This window comes from Sus scrofa, chromosome 13 (genome assembly GCF_000003025.6).
Source record: "Sus scrofa isolate TJ Tabasco breed Duroc chromosome 13, Sscrofa11.1, whole genome shotgun sequence".
Classification (NCBI taxonomy): Eukaryota; Metazoa; Chordata; class Mammalia; order Artiodactyla; family Suidae; genus Sus; species Sus scrofa.
In genome coordinates, this window is record NC_010455.5 from 45,687,696 (window position 1) to 45,714,161 (window position 26,466).

At 40.3% G+C, this 26,466-nt stretch overlaps 1 protein-coding gene across 5 annotated transcripts in view; it reads right to left on the bottom strand.

Moving 5' to 3' along the window:
* Positions 1–26,466, bottom strand: part of PRICKLE2 (prickle planar cell polarity protein 2) — a 347,924-nt gene that overhangs the window by 67,324 nt on the left and 254,134 nt on the right. The gene's annotated exons all lie outside the window — the stretch shown is intronic.

The window sequence follows — 26,466 nt, forward strand, 5'->3', positions numbered from 1 at the left end:
CAAAGAATAACCTAGGTCAAATGCCATTAGTACCAAAAGTGATAAACTTTTAACCTGCTTTTCTCCAAAGAATTTACCAGTTGCTGATGCATCTTTTACTTGTTCACTGTCTCTGCCTTCCCTCTAGAATGTGAATGTCAGGGACTTTGTTCACCGCTTATTCCCAGATGTCGCACATAGTAAGCGCTCAACAAATGTTTGCTGAATGAATACCTGCTGTGCTCGGATCTCACCTCCCCACCTTTCTGGTTTATCAATGGATGAGGACTGGGACATGCAGCAACAGAACCCACAGGTCAGGTTTTAGGAGGAACCAAAGTAAAGCTCACAGTTTCCCTTCTACACCGTCAAAAAACTTGCTTTTCCACCAAAGCAAGGTGGGGTGGATGGTGAGGACACTAAAGGAGGCTAAATAAAATAACTGTCAGGGTGCTGTTTCTTTAAGAGGAAAGGACATGAATGCACCTTGAGATTATCATACTGAGTGAAGTCAGACAGAGAAGGACAAACATATGTTATCACTTACATGTGGAATCTAAAAAAAATGAACTTATTTACTAAAGAGAAACAGACTCATAGACTTTGAAAACAAACTTATGGTTACCGATGGGGAAAAGTGGGTGATTAGAGGGATAAATCAAGAGTTTGGGATTAACATATACATACTACTATATGTAAAGAGAATCAACAAGGACCTCCTGTACAGCACAGGGAACTCTACTCAATATTCTGCAATAACCTATATGAGAAAAAAGAATCTGAAAAGGAATGCATGTATATATATATATACATATATATATATATATATGTATATATATATATTTGAACCACTTTGCTATACACCTGAAACTAACACAACTTCGTAAATTAAGTACACATCACTAAAAATAAAAAATTAAAAAGGAGAAAGGGACTAAAGAAAATCCCTTTTTATTTGAAGCCAGAGAGTTTCTTTCAAGGTGAGTCAACTCTATTTAAACAAATGGAAGAAAATCATCACATTTCAACCTAAGCAGGTGCTCTGATTCAAAACCATGTGAGCTATTCTGCTGCTATGCCTGTTTGCTCTCACATGCTCTCTTTCCCATTTTTTAAGTTAAATTAAAAAAATTATAACATTAAACTTCAATGCCTAGTTATAAAACATTTTCCATTTAGTTTGGAGCATTATCTGATAGTTATTTATTTCATCCTCTCTTAAAGAAGAGGTCTCAGAAATAGAACTCGGAGGTTAAATACTTTCCCTTTAAGCTGCAATGACATCAAGACTCCCCCACCCCAATTTTACCAAAACACTGCAGGATGTATATAGGCATATACATTTGCATATGTGCCTTACTAAAAACTCCTCAACAGTTGCTTATTCTTGTGGATAACAGTTTCAGTACTGCCTTTAGACAAAGTACACACATACACATGTATGAAAAAGCAGGATTGCAGTTTCCTAGAGGGGCTATGTGTCTCGACTCTGGAGTCACACTGTTTGGGTCTGAATAATGGATTGAACACTTACCATCTGGACACAGTTGGGAAAATTGCTTTATCTCTTATAGAGTCAATATCTCTATCTATAAAATGGGAACAATAATATTTACTCTGAAATATTGCTATGAGGCGCAAATGATATTCAGTCATACCTAGTTTTAGTGAGATTTGCTTTACTGTGCTTGGCAGATGCTACCTTTAAAAAAAAAAATTAAAGGTTTGTGGCAACCCTGCAACAATTAGAGGTGGAGCCTTACAATAAATGCTGGAGAGGACTAGGAGAAAAGGGAACCCTCCTACACTGTTGGTAGGAATGTAAGCTGGTGCAACCACTGTGAAGGACAATATGGAGGTCTCTCAGAAAACTAAGCACAGAATTAGCATATGATCTAGCAATCCCACTCCTGGGTTTATCTGGACAAAAATCATAATTCAAAAAGATACATGCAACTCAAGGTTCATTTTAGAACTATTTACAATAGCCAAGACATGGAAACAACCTAAATTCTATCGATAGAAGAATAAAGAATATGTGTTATATATATATCTAGTCATATCTATATATATGTATATGGAATACTACCCAGCCATAAAGAAGAATGAAGTAATGCCATTTGCAGCAACATGCATGGACCTAGAGATTATCATATTGAGTGAAGTAATCCAGAAATATCACTTATAGGTGGAATGTAATGAAAATAGATAAAAAAGAACTTATTTAAAAAACAAAAAAAACTCACAGATTTCAAAAACAATCTTATAGTTACTTTAGGTGAAACTGTTGGGGAAAATGGAAGAATTGGGAGGATTGGGATAACATATACATACTTCTGTATAAAACAGAATTAACAAGAAGCTACTGTACAGCACAGAAAAATCTACTCAAAAGCTTATAATAACCTATGTGGGGAAAAAAGAATGGATATATTTATCATGTGTGGACTGATTCACTTTGCTGTACACCTGACAGTAATACAACATAAGTCAACTGTATTTCAACAAAATTAATTTTAAAAAAGAATATTTATTTCAAAGATATATAGCCTCTGACTATGGGCTTTCAATTAGGAAGTAGATTGAAATTGATAAAAATTTCATTTAAAAAAGTGAGGCCTGAAGATGTGACTGAATTGCTGCAATCTCATGATAACACTTTTAACAGATGAACAATTGCTTCTTATAGATGAGCAAAGAAAGTGGTTTCTTGGGATACAATCTACTTCTGGTGAAGATGCTGTGAAGATTATTGAAATGACAACAAAAGATTTAGAACAGTAATACTTAGTTGATGAAGCATTGGCAGGATTTGGGAAGACTGACTCCAATTTGGAAAGAAGTTCTACTGTGGGCAAAGGGCTATCAAACAGCATTGCATGATACAGAGAAATCATTCATAAAAGGAAGAGTCAATCCATGTAGGAAACTTCATTGTCTTATTTTAAGACATTGCCATAGCCACCCCAACTTCAGCAACAACCACCATTCAGCCAGTGGCTATCAATAACAAGGCAAGATCCTCCACCAGCAAAAAGATTACGGCTTGATGGAAGCTCAGATTATGGTTAACATTTTTAAGCAATAAAGTGTTTTTTTGGTATGTACATTTTTTAGACATAATACTGTTGCACACTTTAGACTACAGTATAGTGTAAATATAACTTTTTTTTTTTTTATGGCCATACCTGCAGCATATGGAAGTTTCTGGGGTAGGGGTTGAATTGGCATTGCAGCTGAGTCCTACACCACAGCTATGGCAGTAACACTGGATCTGAGCTGCATCTGTGACCTATGCCACAGCTTGCAGCAACTCTGGATCCTTAACCCACTGATTGAGGCCAGGGATCAAACCCACATCCCCCCAGAGACAATGTAGGGTCATTAACTCGCTGAGCCACAGAGGGCACTCCCTGTAAATATAACTTTTTCATGCATTGGGAAACCCAGAAATTTGTGACTTTATTGTGATATTCACTTTACGATGGTGGTCTGGAACTGAACCTGCAAATTTCTGAGGTGTGTCTATAATATAACTAGCACAAAGACAGCTACATGGTGAAGGATGTATAATTCTTAGTTTTGAAGCAATCTAATCCATAAATCATAATCGTCTATGTTGTGGACTGACTTGCACCTCCCTCTTCCCATTCCCACGTTGAAGGGCTACCCCCCTCCACGTGATTGTATTTGGAGAGAGAGACTTTCAGGAGGTAATTAAGGTTAAATGATTGGGGCTATAATCAAAAAGGACTGATATCCTCCTAAGAAGAGGAAGAGACACTAGGAGTGCCCATCAGAGAAAGAGCCATATGAAGACACAGCTAGAAGGTGTCTGACGAAAGCCAAGAGAGGGCTCATCACAAACCAACCCTGCCAGCACCTTGATCTTGGGCCTCCAGCCTCCAAAACTGTGAAGAAATAAATTACTGTTGTTTCAGCCAGCCAGTCTGTGATATTCTGTCATGACAGCCTGAGCAGACTAGCAGAGACTATTACGTGCCAGGAACTGTGGAGTGCTGGTGGGGAAAGGACCCCTGTGGTAGAGGGAAGAATTGCGAGTTTTGGATTAGCAGATGCAAACTAATACATATATAGGTAAAAAACAAGGTCCTACTATAAAGCGCAGAGACCTGTAATCAATATCTTGTGATGGACCATAATGAAAAAGAACATGAAAATAATACAGACATATATGTCACTTTGCTGCAAAGCTGAAATTAAGACAATATTGTAAATCAACTATGCTTCAAAGAAATTATTTTTAAAAGTACTCTGGGTTGAAGGAGATTATATTTTAGAGAAGTGTATAAGACAAGTGGCCAAATGATTACAATGCAAAGTTAAAGTAATGCAAAAGCCATTAGAGGCACAGAAGAACACTACAGAGTTCAAAAAACCATAATTCAAATCCCTAAATCTGTAGCATTTGCCAATTTCCATGGTATAAATAATCCTGCTAGGGCTAATTTCAAGCTACCAGTGTAATGTTACCAGATGTGCAGTTGGGCAGAGATGTGTACAATTACCTAGTATCTCCACCAGACATGTAATAAACTAAAAAACCTCAATAGCACATATAATGGTGAAATATGGGAAAGTAATTACGATGTCATGAGTTTTGAGCATTTTTTAACCTTTGTTTTTAATATAGTTTAATTATAAGTTTACATCATTACGTTTTAAGAATGGCTGACATTAACTGGACTACAAAATTCCTGACAACTGACCAGTTGGATCTTGCTTTGCTGTATGAGGCAGTACATCATTGTCAGAAACTTAGAAGTCCATTTCTCTGGTAAACTCTCTTTAAAAGGGTAGGAAGAACAGTGGAGAACTATAAATATAATTAGTCCACCTCCCCTATTATTAGTAAGTATAGATTCACAATGTCACATAAAACCATATTGGAGAAAGTTTAGTGAGCAGCAGCAGCAGATGTCCTAAGACAAATTCAGCTTTTTTTACTGTAAGAAGTGACACATAATGACACAAGCTACAGTTTTGAGAAGAATTCTTTCTTCCAAAGACTGGAGCTTGCTTTCACAGAACACAGTTGGACACCCATTTATGTATTTAGTCTTTTTAGGGCCGCACCTGCGGCATATGGAGGTTACCAGGCTAAGGGTCAAGTCAGAGCTGCAGCTGCTGGCCTATGCCACAGCCACGGCAATGCTGGGTCCTTAACTCACTGAGCAAGGCCAGGGATCAAATGTGCGTCCTCATGGATACTAGCTGGGTTCCTTACCGCTGGGCTGTGACGGGAACTCCTAGACACCCTTTTGGAATACAGGTGATCGGAGTTCCTGTTGTGGCTCAACAGAAAAGAATCTGACTAGTATCTATGAGGATGCAGGTTCGATCCCTGGCCTTGCTCAGCAGGTTAAGGATCCAGTATTGCGGTGAACTGTGGTGTAGGTCACAGATGCAGTTTGGATCTGGCGTTGCTGTGGCTGTAGCGTAGGCTGGTGGCTGCAGCTCCAATTTCACCCCTAGCCTGGGAACCTCTATATGCCGTGGGTGTGGCCATAAAAAGAAAAATGAAAGAAAGAAAGAAAAAATAGAATACAAATGATCTTTACTTGGAACCAGCTCATTTAAAGCAGTTTCCTTTCTGCACATTATAATAACAGGGTGGTGAATCCACAGAGAAGTTTGGAAACCAAGGAGCTCAATTCTACATTATGAAGCAGGTATTTCTGACCCCCAAGACTATTTTCGGCCTGAATTACACTGCTTGCCTCATTAAGTCTCAAATGTATTACGGATACAATTGCAAGAATTTAGTCTTCCCTGTTCGAGAAACCAAAAGATCAGCAAAGGTAACACCTTGGTCTGCAGGTGCAAGGTTATCTATGTCCCTAAACTCTAAATGTCCTATATTATGCCAATTTAGGGGAAAAGGCAGGCAGGACTGTTTAGTCAGGATGACCTAGATTATGCCACAGTAATAAACAACACCAAAATATCACTGGCTTTGCACCAAACTTGTTTTTTAATCAGAAATAATTTTTTTATCTTATTGTGGTATAACAAATATAACGTAAGATTTGCTATTTTAACCATTTTAAAGTTTATAATTCAGTGGCATAATTATATCCACAACGTTATATAACTATTGCCATGATCTATTTCCATAACTTTCTCATTACACCAAACAGAAAATTTTTTACCTATTAATTAATAATTCCCCATTTCTCCCTCCTTCCAGCTCCTGGTAACCTCTAATCTGCTGTCTCTATAAATTCACCTTGTCTAGATATTTCATCCAAGTGGAATCATACAATATTTTTCTTTCTGTGTCTGGCTTATTACACTTAGCACAAAGTTTTCAAAGTTTATTCCTGTGGTAGAACTTTTCAGAACTTCATGACATTTTATAGCTGAATAATAGTCATAATTTTTGTCCCTCTAAAGGAAACTATCAACAAAACAAAAAGACAACATTCTGAATGGGATAAAAAAATTGCAAATGATGTACTAGGCAGAGGTTAATGTCTAAAATACGCAAACTGCCCATACAACTCAATATTGAAAACACAAACCAGTCAAAAAAATTGGCAGTTAAAAAAAAAATGGCAGTAGAATTAAATGAACATTTTTCCAAAGAAGACATACAGATGACCAATAGGCATACAGAAGGATGCTCAACATCTTTAATTATTAGAGAAATGTAAATCAAGACCACAGTGAGATATAACCTCACACTGGTTAGAATGGCCATCATCAAAATGTCTACAAATAATAAATACCTGAGGTGTTAAAAAATATAAAAAGGGAACCCTTCTATACTGTTGGTGGGAACATAAATTTGTGCAGCCACCATGGAAAACAGTATGGAGGCTCCTTAAAAAACTAAAAATGGAGCTACCATATGATCTGCTCCTGGGTATATACCCAGAAAAAACAAAAATTCTAATTCAAAAAGATAAACATGCCCCAATGTCACAGCAGAACTATTTACAACAGCAAAGACACAGAAACAATTCAAATGCCTATCAACATATAACAGGCTTGAAAAGATGTGTTGTACACATACAATAGAATATCACTCAGCTATTAAAAAAGAATGAAATATTTCATTTGCAGCAATATGGATAGACTTAGAGAATATTATGCTTAGTGAAGTACATTGGACAGGGAGAGACAAAGATTATATAACATCACTTACATGTGGAATCTAAAAAATAATACCAATGAATCTATATATAAAACAGAAATAGACTCACAGACACAAAGAACAAACTATGGTTACCAAAAGGGAGACAGAAGAAGGGAGACACACATTAGGAGTATGGGGTTAACAGATACAAGCTACCATTTGTAAAATAGATATGCAACAAAGATTTACTGTAGAGCACAGAGAAATATATTCAATATCTTCTAATATCTTACAATGGACTATCATTTGAAAATGTATATAACTGAATCACTTTTCTATACATCTAAAACACAGTATTGTAAATCAACTATATTCCAATTAAAAAAAATTTCATCTCTCTACACCTGTCTGGAAGTGACCAGGAAAGCACTGGGAGTATCAATTCTGGGGTTGTAAACACACTGGAGAGAGAGGTGAATTTGCGAATACTTAATCCATGAATAACGAGGATTGACTAGACTACGACCTATTTAACCTGCTCAGGAGTAAAGGGCTGGGGCAGGATTTAAATTTAGGTCTGACTTCAAAGCTCATTTTCTTTCCACTTCATCTGACTGTCTTCCTAAACCAGTCACAGGATTACACTCTGCCCTGAGCGTGTGATGACTCCATGACCAGTGCAGTCACAGCCCACTCTTCAGCCTTGAGGATCCTGTTAAAAACTCGAATAATAAACAGACTAGAGAGGCTGCTTCATCACGAAAGCCACCTTGATCAGGTGGAATTACAACGCCAGTGGAAATCAGTGTTATTTGGTAACGTGTCTGCTTTGAATGTTTTGTAGTAAGGGTCATGTGAATGAATTCAGGCTTTACAAATTTTTGTTTGTTTTGTTTTGCTTTTTAGGGCCACACCTGTGGCATATGGTAATTCTCTGGCTAGGGGTCATATCAGAGCTGCAGCTGCCAGCATACATCACACGCACAGCAATGTGGGATTTGAGCTGCATCTGTGATCTATACCACAGTTTACGGCAATGCTGGATCCTTAATCCAATGAGCGAGGCCAGGGATTGAACCTGCATCCTCATGGATACTAGTCAGGTTCATTTCCACTGAGCCACAATGGGAACTCCCAGACAAATGTTTTTTCTTTTAGGTCTATCCAAGAGAAGTTAATATGCCCACGTTCCATTCTCAACTTCGACCTTGTGGTCCTTGAAGCAAGTGCTCTGATTCCTCAGAGTATATATAAAATTTTTACTTTGTTATCTTATTTTGTGTATTTATTTATTATGTGGTAATATACACATAACACAAAGCTTATCTCTTTAACCATTTTTAAGCAGCATTAGGTAACTATCACCACCATCCATTTCCAGATCATTTTCTTTTTTTTTTGTCTTGTCTTTTGTCTTTTTAGGGCCGCACCCATGGCATGTGGAGGTTCCCAGGCTAGGGGTCTAAGGGGAGCTGTAGCCACCGGCCTACACCACAGCCATGCAGGATCCGAGCTGCATCTGCGGCAACACTGGATCCTTAACCCACTGGGCGAAGCCAGGGATCAAACCTGCAACCTCATGGTTCCTAGTTGGATTCGTTTCTACTGCACCATGACAGGAACTCCTTTTTTTTTTTTTTTTTCATTTCCAGAACATTTTCATCTTCACAAATGAAAACTTTGTACCCATTAAGCACTAATTCCCCATTCCCCCTCTGAAGTCGCTAGCAATCTTCACTCTCCTTTCCACTCTAGAGTTGAGAATGATTTTTACTATATGCTGGCGCCCAGAATTCTTTGGCAGTACAACTTCTCTGATACTATGGTGAAAATCAGGGTAGAAAAATGAGTCAGACAATGTATTTGCACTTATATTTAAGTCCTTTTATAAGCAACGCTACTTCTGTTTTTAATAAGATAATTAGAGACTACAGGGGGGCCTTTGGCATGAGCCATTAGAATCTGTAACAAATGAGAGGATTATAGTGTGTTTCCACTGAGAAGACCCATGAAATAAATCACTACTAATACCTGGGGAAGTTATTTCTCCTGAATTTTCAGCTTTGGGGCATTAACTCAATATTTTATAGATCACAGAATTCCCATTTCACAGCACCTCCTCCTAGCTCCTATCAGGCTCTGCTGATTGCTCTTGGAGTGTCATGAGAGGCAACCAAAACCAAATAAATTACTGCAAGAGAACTCACTGTCAACAAAGGTCAGACCTATAAAGGCAGTTCCAGCAGGCACTCCTCAGCATTCTGACATCCTCAGTGTCTAGTCTAAAAGAATGCTCATCCAAACGCTATCCTTGTCTCTTTCCAATAAAAATCAGATATTGTTTTATAGTTAGCCAATGACAGCGCCCAGTTGTAGAAGCAACCTCTAGTCTAGGTCTCTGTCATAATTATCTCCTTTCCTTTTGTTGTCTACGGCATTCTTTACTGCTGTTTTAGTTCTCCTGATAGCTCCTCTAAATCCTATCTCGAAACAGGAAATGAATGAAAAAGGAAAAAAGTCTTAATTTTAAACATCTAATTTTTTTCTACCTCCTGAAGGAAATAAAACCAAAAGTAAACAAATGGGACCTAATTAAACGTACAGCTTTGGCACAGCAAAGGTAACCACTGACAGAACTAAAAGATAACCTACTGAATGGGAGAAAATATTTGCTAATGATATGAGAGATAAGTGATTAATATTCAACATACAAAAACAGATCATACAACTGTACATTAAATAACCCAACAACCCAATTAAAAATCGAACAGAAAAACTGAATACATATTTTTCCAAAGAGAAAGTGCAGATGGCCAACAAGCACATGAAAATGTGCTCAGTATCACTAATCATCAGGGAAATGCAAATCAAGACCACAATGAGATATTCCCTCACACCTGTGGGAATGGATATTATCAAAAAGAACACAAATAACAAATACTGGTGAGGATGCAGAGGAAAGGGAGCCTTGTACACTGTTGGCGGGAATGTATATCTGAGCATTCACTGTGAAAAACAGTATGGAAGCATTTTAATAAAGTAAAAATAGAACTATCACATGACCTAACAATTCCACTCCTGGGTATATATCCCCCCCCCAAAAAAAAACCCCAAAAAACAAAACCCAAAACATTAATTCAAAAAGATACATGTATGCCCATGTGCACAGCAACACGATTTATAATTGTCAAGATATGGAAACAACCTAAGTATCCATTAGTGGGTGAATGGATAAAGAAGATGTGATATACATATAACACACACACACACACACACTAGAATACTATTCAGCTATAAAAAAAGGAATGAAATTTTGCCATCTGCAGCAATATAGATGGACTTGGAGTGCATTATGCTAAATGAAGTTAATCAGAGAAAGAAATATTGTATCTTATCATTTGTATGTATAATCTAAAAAATACAGCAAACTATTGAATATGACGAAAAAAGGAGCAGACTCACAGCAATAGAGAACAGGTTAGTGGCTACCAGTAGGAGAGGGAAGCAGTATAGGGGTGGGGAAGTAGGAGTATACATATTGGTTGTAAGATAGGCTCAAAGATGTATTGCACAACACAGGGAAGAGAGTCAATATTTTGTAGTAAGTCTAAATGGATACAACCTTTAAAAACTGTATAAAATTTTTTAAAAAGATTAGTGAAGAAAAAAAATTTACTAGAATTGATGCTTTTGGTTTAAAGAAAAACTACCCCCAAATTTACTTAGGCTTGAGCAAATATCAAGTTCAGGTCAGGTAAGGTGGCTCTGAAATACACTCAGGGAGTTCCCGTTGTGGCGCAGTGGTTAACGAATCCAACTAGGAATCATGAGGTTGCGGGTTCGATCCCTGCCCTTGTTCAGTGGGTTAAGGATCCGGCGTTGCCGTGAGCTGTGGTGTAGGTTGCAGACGTGGCTTGGATCCCGCGTTGCTGTGGCTGTGGTGTAGGCCGGTGGCTACAGCTCCAATTGGACCCCTAGCCTGGGAACCTCCATATGCCGTGGGAGCGGCCCAAGAAATAGCAAAAAGACAAAAAGACAAAAAAAAAAAAAAAAATACACTCACATGCAGGCTATTCAAGATGGAAGGAATAATCTTTCATAAGCAATCTAAGAAATGGTACTAAAAAGTATATCATGTAAGGTTCCTGTCAAAGTTAGAAGGAAGACAGAAAGCCTGATACTTGTTAAAAATAAATGAAGCAATGCATTAAGTGAGAAGGCCCTGAGGCTGGAGGAAGCTTGGGTTATCTGAAGACTGGCAAGAGATCCAGTGTGTCTGGGTGTTGGGAAATGGCCATCAGAAAAACAGAAATGTAGTCTATAGTTTTCCAACAAGTAAAGGAACATGAAGGAAATGGAAAACCTCATTAAAAAATAGAAGTCAATGCAATCCCACTCTTGGGCATCTATCCGGACAAAGCTCTACTTAAAAGAGACACATGCACCCGCATGTTCATTGCAGCACTATTCACAATAGCCAGGACATGGAAACAATCCAAATGTCCATCGACAGAGGATTGGATTCGGAAGATGTGGTATATATACACGATGGAATACTACTCAGCCATAAAAAAGGATGACATCATGCCATTTGCAGCAACATGGATGGAACTAGAGAATCTCATACTGAGTGAAATGAGCCAGAAAGACAAAGACAAATACCATATGACATCACTTATAACTGGAATCTAATATCCAGCACAAATGAACATCTCCTCAGAAAAGAAAATCAATCATGGACTTGGAGAAGAGACTTGTGGTTGCCTGATGGGAGGGGGAGGGAGTGGGAGGGATCGGGAGCTTGGGCTTATCAGTCACAACGTAGAATAGATTTACAAGGAGATCCCGCTGAATAGCATTGAGAACTATGTCTAGATACTCATGTTGCAACAGAAGAAATGGTGGGGGAAAAACTGTAATTGTAATGTATACATGTAAGGATAACCTGACCCCCTTGCTGTACAGTGGGAAAATAAAATTTAATAAAAAAAAAAAAAAAAAAAAAAAAAAAAAAAAAAAAAAAAATAGAAGTCAAGAAAACAAAAAAATAGAGGAAAAAAACATGGCAAACAGAAAACAACAAAAAAAGATGGGAGTAATAATTATCTAAGTTATCATAATAATGTAAATATATTATATCTGTTAATTTAAAGATTATCGGTTTGGATTAAAAAGAAACAATATCTATGATGTTTCTTACTTAAATCCATAAGAAAAGGTTAAAATAAAAGAATGATATTGACAAAGTACAGTTTTACAATTGTTCCCCTCAATAAAGCTAATGTGCACTATTAATAGTGAAGAAATCTTGTATTTAAGTAAATATAATTAGGAGGGATAAAAGATGTTACAATTTTTTGTTTTGTTTTGTCTTGTCTTTTTAGGGCTGCACCCAGGGCACATGGAAGTTCGCAGGTGGAACTGGAGCTGCAGCTGCCCACCTACTCCACAGTTACAATGAAGCCAGATCTGAGCTGTGTCTGCGACCTACACAGCAGCTCACAGCAACACCGGATCCTTAACCCACCGAGCGAGGCCAGGGATTGAACCTGTGTCCTCATGGTTTCTAATTGGGTTTGTTACCACTGAGCCATGACAGGACACCTTTTTTTTTTTTTTCTTTAACAATTGATTAATAGTTCCTTGATCATTTCAAAATTATTAGTGAAACACTTTGCTCATTAAGCCACCAGTTCGCTACTTATATTCCTGGAAAATATTATTAATGCAACTGTCCATAAACTTTTTTAAGAATCATAAGATAATTTTCACATTAAAATAAAGCGCAGTATCAAATGGTAGTTGTATTTTTAGCTTTCTGAGGAATCTCCATACTGTTTTCCAAAGTGGTTGCAACCAATTTACAACTCCACCAACAGTGTACTAGGGTTCCTTTTTCTCCACAGCCTCTCCAGCACTTATTGTTTGCAGACTTTTTGATGATGGCCATTCTGGCTGGTGTAAGGTGGTACCTCATCGTGGTTTTGATTTGCATTTCTCTAATAATGAGTGATGTTGAACATCTTTTCATGTGTTTTTTGGCTATCTGTATGTCTTCTTTGGAGAACTGTCTGTTTAGGTCTTCTGCCCATTTTTTGATGGGGGTGTTTGTTTTTTTTGGTATTGAGCTACCATTTGATCCAGCAATCCCACTCCTCAGCATCTATCCAGAGAAAACCATGACTCACAAAGACACATGTACTCCGATGTTCATTGCAGCACTATTTGCAATAGCCAAGACATGGAAACAACCTAAATGTCCATCGACAGAGGAGTGGATCAAGAAGAGGTGGTACATATACACAATGGAATAGTACTCAGCCATTAAAAGGAATGAAATACCGGCATTTTTAGCAACATGGATGGACCTAGAAATTATCATGCTAAGTGAAGTCAGCCATACAATGAGACACCAACATCAAATGCTTTCACTGACATGTGGAATCTGAAAAAAGGACAGACTGAACTTCTTTGCAGAATAGATGCTGACTCACAGACATTGAAAAATCTATGGCCTCCGAAGGAGACAGTATGGGGGATGGGGGAATGTTCTTGGGTTGTGAGATGGAAATCCTGTGAAATTGGATTCTGATGATCATTATACAACTACAGATGTGATAAATTCACTTGAGGAATAAAAAAATTAAAAAAAATAAAGTGCAAATTAATTTAAAAAAATTTAAGATGTTACAAAATAATAAAAGGAAAACATCTGTAAATGATAATGTATTCATAAGCTTGTAGGCATTCAAAAACATAAAGCAAAAAATAATACAAGAATAAATCTATAAACACAATTAGAGCTTTTAAGACATTTCTCTCAGCATCAAGAGATCAGTAAGACAAAAATTATGAAGGCTGTAGAGTATATTACAGCAATAGTAATTATTGTTCATTAATGTTATCACCTTTCTTCTAATGATTTGGAAACTATAGTGGGAAGATTTCACATTCTTATTTTACAAAAGGAAAACAGAAGCTAGAAGGTGCTAAGCAACTTGGCGAAGGCCACTTAAATAACCACTGCCTAAAACTAAACTTTTCTGATTCATAACGCTTTTTGGACCTGAATGTCCTTTTTCCTATACTTATGCCTGCTCTACAGTCTTTAGGTATTTACCCTGATGTTTTAAGTGTAAGAATAATGAAATAATTTAACTCTGTTCCCTAAATTCTGGCTCTCTGTGACAACATGCAAATCATATACTTTCTCTGTGACCTTTATCTTAACTATCAAATGCAAAGTTTAGGTTTAATAATCTTTGAAATCTTATTTCTATAGGTCTTATCTCCCCTGCCCCCAACCTCCACCCCCAATCTTTGGACAAGAGCTTCAGACTTAGATCTCAGTTTTATTTTCCCAGATGGGCTTTTCTATGAAAAAGTGTTTTCAGCCTTTCCAAGCAGTAAATTCTATCTAATGTTTCTTGAAATGTCAGGTACTAAAATAATTAGTAATGTTAGGTTGCAACCACTGTTATCTTCATTTTATAGATAAGGAAAAATGACTTCAGCAAGGCAAAATAACTTGCTTTAACCATAAATAGAGCCAGAGAGTAGCAGAGCTGCATCATATCCCATTTGTATTTGATACCAGTGCCATGGCATTTAATCCCTATGCTTGTGAGAGACCACCTACCAACCGCATCTCAGCAGTTTCTCATGCCATGTTCACCACCCTATCAATTCTTGATTTCTACATAGCAATGGGGTCCAGGAGAGGATGGATGCTTAAAAACCATGCACAAGCCCAACCTCAAACTTACTTATATAGTTTGACTTGACCCTCTCCCTCAAACAGCATGAAGAGAGTTGCTAAGTATCTAAGAAAATTAGCTGGTTGGCATTCCCACTCCTTTCTCTCCTTGCCTCTCTCTCCAAGGCTGTGATGTTTGCAATGATTTCCAAAATGATGGAAGAGGAGGAAGGAACAAAAAATGGACTGAAGTGTTCAAAATCTTGACCATCAAAACTTGGGAAATCATAACCTTTTTCCTCCTGCCCTCCACCAATCAGTCAACGGCAGTGATGATGAGGGTACCACCTCTTATTCCTAACACGTGTTGTCAAGAGTCAGAAACGTTTCCTAGAACCCCAGGATCACAAGGAAGGAATGAAAAGCCACTACTGAGTTAGGCTGGTTAATGTTTACAGTCCCTCCTATGTTGCTGCTAGACTTTTTGGTACCTTTATGGAAATTAGAAAAGACTGCCACTCCTCTAACCCCAACACCAACTACAAATTAGACAAAGCCAGCTTCCAATCTCAGAAGACAGTATCCTACATCATAACCAGATAAATTGGAGGGTGCCTTGGGTTAAATAAAATGTCCTATTCTGGTTGGGAGTCATCAGAACCCAGGTGAACATCAGCCTTTAATGACCCCCTTGGCCAGGTACCTTTATGCAGTACACAAACTATACAACTGTATGTGGCAGCCCTGATCCCTCACCAAGCTGAGAGCTTATGAATTTATCCTTTTGGCTGAGGAAACATAGGTTCAGAAATTGCCTAAATAATTAACTTCCCTTAGAAAAGTGAACAGTGAGGGAATTATTTTAATTTTTTTTTTTTTTTTTTTTTGCCATTCCTATGGCATTTGGGAGTTCCTAGGCTAGGGATCAAACTCACACCACAGCAGCGAAAACACTGGATCCTTAACCCTATAGGCCACCAGAAAACTCACTGATTACTGAGTTTGAATCAGTTTTTCTAATCACCATAGTAATAACAACTACCACCACAATTTATTGAGTGCCAACCACATGTTAGGCACTGTTCTAGAGAATTTACAGAGATGATAAAATGAGCCAGTTCGTGGAACTGAATTTTTTGGTGCCATCCATCTGTATGTTGATGAGTTTCTGTCCCAAATCTGTTTTTATTATGCATAATTAATATTGAGTAATTCTTTCTGACAGTACTTGGCCAAAAGGCTCTGTTACTTCCTTAGGCAACCATGGAACATTAAAAAGACTACATCAATGGCATGCAAAGATGCTTGCATTCTTGTTTGCTAAAGAGCAACTTCATTCACTTATTGGGATATTTTAAATATAATAAACTTCACATATTTAAAATATACAACTTGATAAGTTTTGACATATAAATACACCCACAAAACCATCAGCCTAATCAAGATACTGAAATACCTATTACCTTCAAAAGTTTTGTCATTGCTCCCTCCCACTCTCTCCACCTACCCCTTCATCCTCAAGTAACCGCTGATCTGCTTTCTGTCACTCCAGATTAGTTTAAATTTTCTGGAGCTTTATATAAATAGAATCATACATATGTACTTTTATGGCCTGGCTTCTTTCACTCAGAATAATGACTTTGAGATTCGTGAATGTTGGTGCATAAATCAAGAGTTCATTCCTTTTTACTATAGAGCAGCATTCTATTCTATCATATGCAACACAACTTGTTTATCTGTTCATCTGTTGATGGTCATTTGGGTTGCTTCCAATTTGGAACTATTAAAAAGAAAGTAAAAAACTGCCAGTTTTAAAGCTCCATGCTTAAGGCACTATCTCATTTAATCCTTAAAACCATGCTCTTATTTTTCAGACGACGACATGAAAGCTCATGGAAATGGATGAATTCAGGCAATGTTTGAGAGCAGGACAGCCAGGATTTGAACACAGAGCTAGTTAGTGTCAAAGCTTATCCTCTTGAACACTAGGAGCTCAGAGGGGCGGGTACTTAAAAGGCAGATGCCCTGAAACATGAGCACAAAGCCTGAAGTCTAGGTCTTCCTCAAAGAGGGACTGTCTATACACACCTGTGAATGACTCCATGCCACACAATGTGTAAGTTCAAGTAGGGGCTGGGAAGTTCAGTTCTACATCAGGCCTGGAAAACAGCCACAATGAATCATACCTAGACTATAGGCTTGCACATAACAGGCACTTAATAAATAACTGCTGAATGAATGCACGGCTGAATGAACAAGTGAATGACACTATGGATGGACAGATACATGGACAGGTGGAGGAAGTTCGTTACTAGCTGACTTGATAGGAGATTCATTCAACCATCCCAGAAACTACGCAAAAGGGCCCATGAGGCAGACAGCAGAGGGTATCATCTTGCTAGTAAATCAACTGTCACACCAGCCCACAGGATTGGCTGCTTAGTCAGCAGAAAATGTGTGCAGCCGTGTGCAGCTTCATGCAGGAAGCCGAAGTCCTGAGGTTCACTCCCGATCTCCAGAATCCTGAAACACACTGACTATAAAGTTTGAAACCATCTGTCTCAAAAGCTAGAAACTCCAATGGCAGGTCTCCCTTCCGGCATTTGCAAATGGGCCTTGGCTTCTCTGGGCCCTTACACTCTGCTCACCAGTCTTGACAGGGCCCCGCTGGTGGCATCTGGCCACCCTGCTGCCTACTTCAACTGGCAGAGAACCTCAAGTATGAACCCAAGTTCCAGTCCCATCTCTGACAGCTCCTTTGAAAGCAAGTTCATTAACAGGCACTTTTATGGAAGGCTGCACACACAGGCAGAGTTCCCATTGCCATCTGATGCTGTCAGTGCATTTCTGGAGCCAAGATCAACACAGCAAAGTCACGTGACCAGTTTCCTGAGAACTGGAGATGGTATTCAGGCCACCTCCTCTCTTCCTTCTTACCTCACTTCCCCACTCATTCCTCACACAGCCCTGCAACCACTGTACTAAGTGACAGTGAAGTCTATCACAAAAGAGGCAGCTTAGAAGACACTGAATCCAATCCAGTTTGAGAGGCATGTATCTCACTGTAGCCATGAAATTCTATTTTGAGCTCAGCTTGCACTGAATGGAGTAGTGAAATGGAGACACTGCAAATGACTGATGAGTCTCATGATGGTCTGTGGGAGGGTTCTTATAGGGATTATTAGGTCCCCTACCTATAGACCAGACCCACCCAGCAGGCCTAGACCCCCCGTTGTCACACGTCTCCCTGCCCCCACACCTGTTATCGCTCATTATATTTTCTTCCATAAAAACAACAAACCATCAACAGCCTAAAAGTAAATGGTAGAGCTGGGTGCCTGGCACGGTGGCCCAGGACCAATGGTGAGTCATAGCTGAAAGATTCATAGTTCTGCAATAGCAGGGACCAGAACATCTTCTGAGTTGACAGGCCAAGAAGGCTGAGGAAGCAGAAGCAGTGAAAGAATTTTAAAAGCATCCTGCTGGAGTTCCCGTCATGGCGCAGTGGTTAACGAATCCGACTAGGAATCATGAGGTTGCGGGTTCGGTCCCTGCCCTTGCTCAGTGGGTTAACGATCCGGCGTTGCCGTGAGCTGTGGTGTAGGTTGCAGACGCGGCTCGGATCCTGTGTTGCTGTGGCTCTGGCGTAGGCCGGTGGCTACAGCTCCGATTCAACCCCTAGCCTGGGAACCTCCATATGCCGCGGGAGCGGCCCAAGAAATAGCAACAACAAAAGACAAAAAGACAAAAAAATAAATAAAATAAAAATAAAAATAAATAAATAAAAGCATCTTGCTGAAGTCTCCTTTAACAGACAGCCTTGTGTTCAAGACGTATTCAGGCAACATCAGTCAGGGCAAGATGTTGGGGATGAAAGACCTCTTGTTCATGGGAAAGACGCTGGGGTTCATCCCCTGCTAACTGCTCATGACCCAATCTGCCTCAGTGTCTTCAAGACCCAAAAATTGAGGGTGGTGATGCCAACAACCACCATTGTTTGAGGACCTACTATGTGTGAGCATTGCCTAGGATCTTGAGAGAATAATTCATTTAGCCTTTACAGCTGCTGGGTTTTGTTTGTTGTTGTTGTTGTTTTTGTTTTTTTGGGTTTTTTGGCCATGCTCATGGCATGTATAAGTTCCCTGGCCAGCAACTGAACCTGAACCGCCGCAGTGACAATGCCAGATCCTTAACCCACTGTGCCACAAGTGAACTCCCACAGATGCTTTAGATGTGGGCATAAGCCTCTTCATTTTACAGACACCGAAGCTTGGGGAACCCAAGGTTATAAAGCTAATAAGTGGTAGAGACAAGATTTGACTCTATACATTTCCAGCATGGTTGTGTATCCATTACCCCAGAGCAGTGGTTCTCAGGCTTTGGCATATATCACAAACACCTGAAGGCCTGGATAGAATGCTGGGCCCACCTCCAGAACTCTGGCTTAGTAGGTCTGGGATGGAGCCTGAGAATCTGTATTTCTTAGTAAATTCCCAGATGATACAAATGCTGCAGATCTGAGAACCAGACTTTAAAAACCACTGGCATAGGCTGAATCTGGGTAGTCTAACCATCACCCCAAGTAACAACTCAGCTCAGATACTACCTCCTCAGAGAGACTTCCTTTCATCAGCCCATCTTAGGTAGATTCTCGACATCAGGCACCAGCAAACTATACTCTGTGGGTCAGATCAAGCCCACGGCCTGTTTTTGTAAATAAAGTTTTTTTATTGTCACATGGCCATGCCCATTCATTTATGTGCTACCTAGGACTGCTTCTGCATGACAACATCAGACTTGGCTACTTGCAACAGAAACTGTTATGGCCCACAGAGTCATCAATGTTTACTATCTGGCCCTTTACAGAAAAGTTTGCCAACCCAGGCTCTAAATCCTAACATCCTTTTTAAATTGTTTTCCTGGCATGTATCACTCTCTGGAAGTGTCCTGTTCATTCAACTGCTCATTTGTCTACATCCTATGCTGGACGGTCAACTCCGTAAGAGCAAGGGTACATGTTTGTTCATGTCTGTTTCCATAGCACCTGGCATATACTTGGCACTAGATACATCTCTGCTCAGTGAATATCACTGTTGGAGTTCCCATCATGGCTCAGTGGTTAGCAAACCTGACTAGTATCCATGAGGATGCAGGTTCAATCCCTGGCCTTGCTCAGTGGGTTAAGGATTGAGTGTTGCCATGAACTGTGATATAGGTCACAGACATGGCTTGGATCCCATGTTGCTGTGGCTGTGGTATAGGACGGGAGCTACAGCTCCGCTTTGACCCCTAGCCTGGGAACCTCCATGTACCAGGGACAAAAGGACCAAAAAAATAAAAAAAAAAAAGAAGCAGTGAACCTCACTGTTGAGTGCTCAGGGACATGACTCTGTAATGGGAACATGAGGGCCACTGGAGGAAGAAGATGGAAGGTGACTCACCAAGTGGGCTCCCAGCCAGGAGGAGAGATTGAGAAAAACCAAAGATAAACAGATTGCTGATGGGGAAACCAGCCTTTGAAGGTAGGGCCATGTGACTTCTTATAGGGATGGGGAAACTGGAGGTGGAAAAAGAGGAATGCCTTAGTCACCAGGGTCAACAGGAGATGAGGAGCAAACTCCCTCCGATAAGAATGAAAGAGCCTAGTGTGACACATGCCACACCCTCCTCCAACACCTGCCAAGTCAGCATCCTTGGATCTGGTATCCCAGGTGGATCACCATGAAAGTGGGGGTGAGGAAGAGGAGCCCAAATGGGAGTCAAATGGAAGGCTAGTGGAAATCCTGGATCTGCCCTTTAATAACCTGTGGCATCCTGATCAAATCTCTGAGCTGCAGGATAGTCATTGGAAAGTATGGGATTTTTGTTTGTTGGTTGGTTTAATGGCTGCACCTGTGGCATATGGAAAGGAGATTTTGTATAAGGACTAAATGCGATTGTTTATTCATGCAACATCTGTTTACTGAGTAATATGAACAGACATGATTTTAAGCATATAGTGATGAACAAGATAATGTATGTCTCTCTCCAACAGGTTCACATTTTAGAGGGTGGGGCATGTGACAAAAGGGGCAGACATAAATGTATATAAACTATGCACTATGCACTTGACCAGGGGAAGGTTCCTTGTTACCTCTCTTGTCAACTCTGAATGAGGGATCTCTGTTGCTTATCTCTGTCTGCAGGCAAAACCATCAAGGTGATGGGTGATAAATTTTCCTTCAATTACCCAGGGGCAAGCACAGCAGTGGGACTTCTCAGCCCTCATGCTTTGCACTGGGCCCTATTCATTTCTTCCCAAACCATCCAACAACACTCTCCCCAAATTCTCTGTGCAGATATCAAGCTTGTACTGACTTCATTTCACTTCTGAGCTTCACGTAAATCCCTTAACTTGGGCAACAAGCCAGATACTGGCATGGCGGGCTTCCTCATGTCATTCAGTAGGAGCTCAAATAGTATCTCCTCAGAGAGGAAGGCCCTAGCCAGTCAATCTAAATTAGCTGATCCCCACCACCCCAACACTCTAGCCCACTTCCAACATCACAGAAGCTATTATATTTTCATCACAGTATAAATTAAAATGAGACGTAACGTACAAAGCACCTAGGATACTGCCTAGCACATGTCCGAGTTCACTAAATGTTTATGTCGCTACTATTAACATCATTTTAAATATCACCATTTTCAATTAGTCATTTGTTTTCTAACCCTCCCTTAGAATTACTGAGCAGCAAAAACCTCAGGGATCTTGCTTACTCTTTTCTGCCCAGTGTCAAGAACGGTGCCTGGTAACAGAGTAGGTGCCCATGAGAAATCTGACAAAGTGAAGAAATGAATGAAAAGTACTCAGTCGCCTCTCCTTTGTCATAAACATTCTCTGGCATACTCTCTGATTCATTCTTATACTCCGAACAGGGGGATACAATCCAGTGGAAAGCCGCCGTGAAGCCCACCCATTAGAGACAAACACTAAGGAGGCTGTGAGCAGCAGAGTAAGGAGGCGAGCTTCTGGCTGACCTGCTGGGACTCAATGTAGACCTTTCTTCTTTGCAGGAAGGCCCCCTTTGCACTCTGATCAGCCTACAAAAAGTGCCCCAGGGACTCACTCCTCGCAGGCCCAGGGACTGTGATGTTGCGGGTGACTGCAGGCACTGAGGCAGGTGGATGGCAGGGCTCATTTCTTCAGCAGACATCCCCAAAGCCTGCTTGGGGCACTGGATTTTTCAGAGTCAGGTGGCTTCGTCTGGGCCCCCGTCCAAGTTGCTCCGGCTCAGTGGAGCCAGAAGTTCATTAGAAAGACGCTGCACCCTTACAACAGTGTCTTTCTACACAGCCAGGGATCTGGGGGACAGAAAGGCCTCTGGATCAGCAGAATTCACAATGATTTTATGAAATGCCTTTGAGAAGGCTGAGAAGGGATCCAAGATTCCTGTTAACCCTATGCTTAACTCCCTGTCTTCCACCCAACGCAACCTCCCTCTATCCTGGACGGCCTCATGTTCCTTCTCGCATCTTCCTGCCGGCTCAGGGCTGTAGTGATCAGTATCACTTACTGCAGCTTCACAAGAAGGGCGAAAAGGAAACAATTTGTTAAGCATCTTTTGTTTTCAGAAACTGCACTAGAAACTTTCTGCACATTCCCTCACTCGGGGCCCAGATCAGCTCAGGGATCTATGGACCCCAGGATATCAGCTCCTAGGTCAGGATGTCTGACACTGAATCCCTCTCTGCTGCTCCTTAGCTCTGTGACCTGAGGTAAGTAATTCAACTTCTCTGAGCCTTGCTTCACTCACTTCCAAAAAAGGGGACAGAGATAATAATGACCAAATAAGGTTGTCATGAGAACTAAATGTGAATGCATACCATGTTAAAAATGGTGAGGGGCACCTAACTGTTGAAGAAAGTTCAACAGTTTTCCCCTTTGTTACCACCATCATCAAGAGGAATCTGAGCCTCCTGCAGGTGGAACAACCTTCCTGAAGTCAAAAAGGGATGGAACAGAAGCCTGATTGGCCCAAATTGAGAGTGCAGCTCCTCCTACTGGGCTTCCTCTTTACCTTGTGTCTCCCGATTGGTTCTCCAGATTTGGACTGGGACACAGATGGTCCTCTGGGCTTCTGCCAGACCCTTGGTTCCTTGCTTGCTATTCAAGACATTGAGCCTTGGAGCTGGCAGTGCCACCACAGGCTTGGGGGTCCCTCCCAAGGTGTCACCCACTTGCTGCCCCTCTGCAACCTAAGACATCTCTGTAGCAGTTGGGGGTGGTTAGGGAAATCTGCTTGCAACTTCTCTTCCAAGAGAAGTACAGGGAGCAGGAACAACTGATGCAGAATACTCCTTTACGTAGAAAAACATTTACAAGACTTTGATCTTTTCAGTGTGAGGCAACCCGGCACACCTCTGGTTCTGCAGAAGATCCTGGTCACCTCCTGTCTCTTAACAAATATTGGTTGGGTGCCTTCCCCATTTGAGGTGCTGTGCTAGGGGCTGGAAAATCCCTAAAGAAAAAAGCAGACAAAATCCCTGCCCTCCTGGATCTTAAAGTGAAGTGGGGGAGCCAAACAGTAAACAAATAACGACGCCAATAGTGTCATTTCAAACTTCAAATAGTAGTTTGAAGTTTGAGATGCGCTCAAAAGGAAAATGGTAGGGAATGATACTAAGCATGGAACTTGGGACCTAGTCTTGTATAAGGAGTAGGGGGTGGTCAGAGAAATCCTTGAGGAAGCACATTTAATCTAATACCTGATAGATGAGTAACAGTCATTAAATTAAAAGCCAAATAAAGAATTTAATGTACCCCCAACAGAGGTATTTTAGAGTTTCACAGGGCTCAAAACTAACTAATCCATGTCCATATTTAGGTAGGATTGGATGGTCTTTTTTGCCACATACGGAAGAATATTCCGAAAGCCAAAAATTGGGCAGCTACTTCTAGTAACCACTCTTCATTCTTCCTGCAGTAGTTTGAAGTGAAAGTTTAAAATTCTGAACAAATAACTTAATTGCCATTTCGGGGGGGGGGGGGGCAGGGGGGCATGCCTGTGGCTTTCAGAATTTCCCGGACCAGGGACATAATCTGCGCCATAGCAGTAACCCGAACCATAGCAGTGACAACACCATATCCGTAACCTGCTAGGCCACCAGGGAACTCCTAATTGCCATTTTTTTATGTGCAAAATACGACTGACGTCAAGGTGAAATGACTAACATTTGTAGACTAGAGATTTGAGGACATTCATATCGGAAAACCCTCCACGGATACTTGGAGTATCCAAAACATTGATGAGAAGGACATTCACTCAGGAGAAGCAATCTGAAGAGCTCTTCAGATTTTCAAGGATCAGGAATAGAAACACTATTAGAAAAACTACACCTCCCATGTACCCAATGAAGGCTATACTCCCAGAGGATGCACCAGTTAAAACATTTCTGGAGGGCAGTTTGGCACAATGCGTCAAACGTCTTCAAGAGGTTTACACATGACCTCTCCACCTCTAGATATCATACTGTTGGAGAGGGACAGGCAAGTGTACAGGAAGATTGGCTTCTGCCGCTTTATGTAATACAGAGAAGAGCTACCAAGAATGTACATGGTCAAAAAGAAATGTTCAGTTCAGGGTTGCTCGATGGTGGTACTCTTGGCATTTGGGAAGGGTCGATTCTCCTTTGAGCAGGATCATCTGGTACTTTTCAGGATGCTGAGCATCCCAAGCCCCTACCCATTAAATTACTGGTGGAGGCCTCCAGTCACTATGACAAGAACTGCCCGCTTCTAAATATATATTTCCAAACTCCCCCTAGCGGTGGGTAGTGGCACTACAGGTTGGAATGGTTTTCTACAACCATTCCAAAAGATAATGTGGATCTAAACACAGAAAGAAAATATAGAAAAAATATCACAATACATGAAGTGCAAAAAGAGAAAATAATCACATCCTTGCCCACAACAAAACAGAAATGCACTCACTATTCAGAAATACTTGTTACATGCATGCAAAAAAGGTTGGAAAACAATTTTTCTCGGTTGGTGGAATTAGGGGTGATTTTTACCTGCTTGCTTTCTTCTTTTCTTTTTTCCAATGGGCAAGTCTTCCCTTGATAAAAGGAAAAAGCTATTTCTGTTTTGAAGACCAAATGGTGACCCACCCATCACCTGGCTCTCACACCATTTCAAATCTTGTTTTGACATAATAGGAGCACAGCAGATCCACCTCAGAGAGCACTGGCCTCTGCTCAAGCAGAGTGGGATCAGCTTATCCACTCCGTCAAATACTCAGTTTCATTTCAAGGCAGTAGCTGTAATACCAGAGCAAGGACTGGGTAGGTGCTCAAATAAATATTTGCTGAATTGAGTCATCCCATTCTTGTCTTCATTGGGTCAGACTAGTGCTGACAGGTTCTCCAGTTTTTAACATTACTTTCACCCAGGGGTTTTCACCAGGGTAACCAACCCATCCTCCAAAACACTGGTATGTGCTTTGGCATCATAGTGTTGGAGGGCAGGGGTGCTGAGTGCTACTCATCTAGTGAGTAGGGGCCAGGGATGCTGCTAAGCATCCTACAATGCTCAGGACAGCCCTAGGAGCAAGAATTATCCAGCTTCAAATGTCAACAGCACCAAGGTTCTGAAACTCTGCTCACCATCTTCCTTTCTTACAGCTTATTTATAATTTCCAAATTCTTCCTCAAGTATTATCTACTGTAAACTTATCACCTTAGCATCTCTAGGAGACAGAGCACATATTACGAACTGCTTGAGTTGGAAGAGAAACTGGACCCTCATAGACAACTCCAGACGGTCAATCAAGGGAGGTTCCAGATCTCCACTTTATGCCCACAGAGCTTTCTGGATCATATGAAACACCTCATATGGAGTGAACAGAGGCAAAAGATCTGAGCAACCCCTCTGATTAGTTTTCAGTTCAATCATAAACAAGATAGGAGCCTTTTTTTTCCCCCCAGCATTAACTGTTGTTATTTACCATTTTCCACACTATTTTCAGAAGGTTGGGTTTTTCAGCTAGGAAGATTTTATAAAAGGAAGTGCTTATACTCAAGAACACCTCCCTAGAAGGGACGCAACTTGCATCCACATCATGTTTAAGAAGGTATTTCTCAGAAGAACTAGAATAAGAAAGAGTGTCACCTAAAGGCATATTACCAACCCCACAATCAGGGAGTAAAATGAAAGGTTTCTAACCAAAATGAAAGCATATTACTTGGAAACCTAAATAGTCTTGAGTATTTTGCCTCCAACGCAAAGCATTTCAATGTTCACTGTAACTTCTCTTGAGAGAAAAATGATTTTTCTCAAATCAGAGACAACGAACATGATATTAAACATCAGAATTTTTATTAGTAAGAGACATTTCGAGTCTCAGATTTTTCTAGAACTTACTAGGCAGCTTTTAAAAAAACTTTACACCTATGAATAGTTCTATAAGTCATGGCGTTTAAAAGACCTCAGAGTTTAAAAACTGGAAGACCATTCCTTTCATGCAACACGATCCCTTCAAACACTTTTTAATACAGATTCATATTTTTATTGGGCAAATATAGAGACCTTTAAAAAAGCTTAAAGAGACAGTCTCTCTCTGGAGAACAAGTCTCTCTCTAACCATCTGTGTCATATATGTGCCAACAAATGTAGGGAATAGAGAAAACCATTTAAAGAAAAATACCG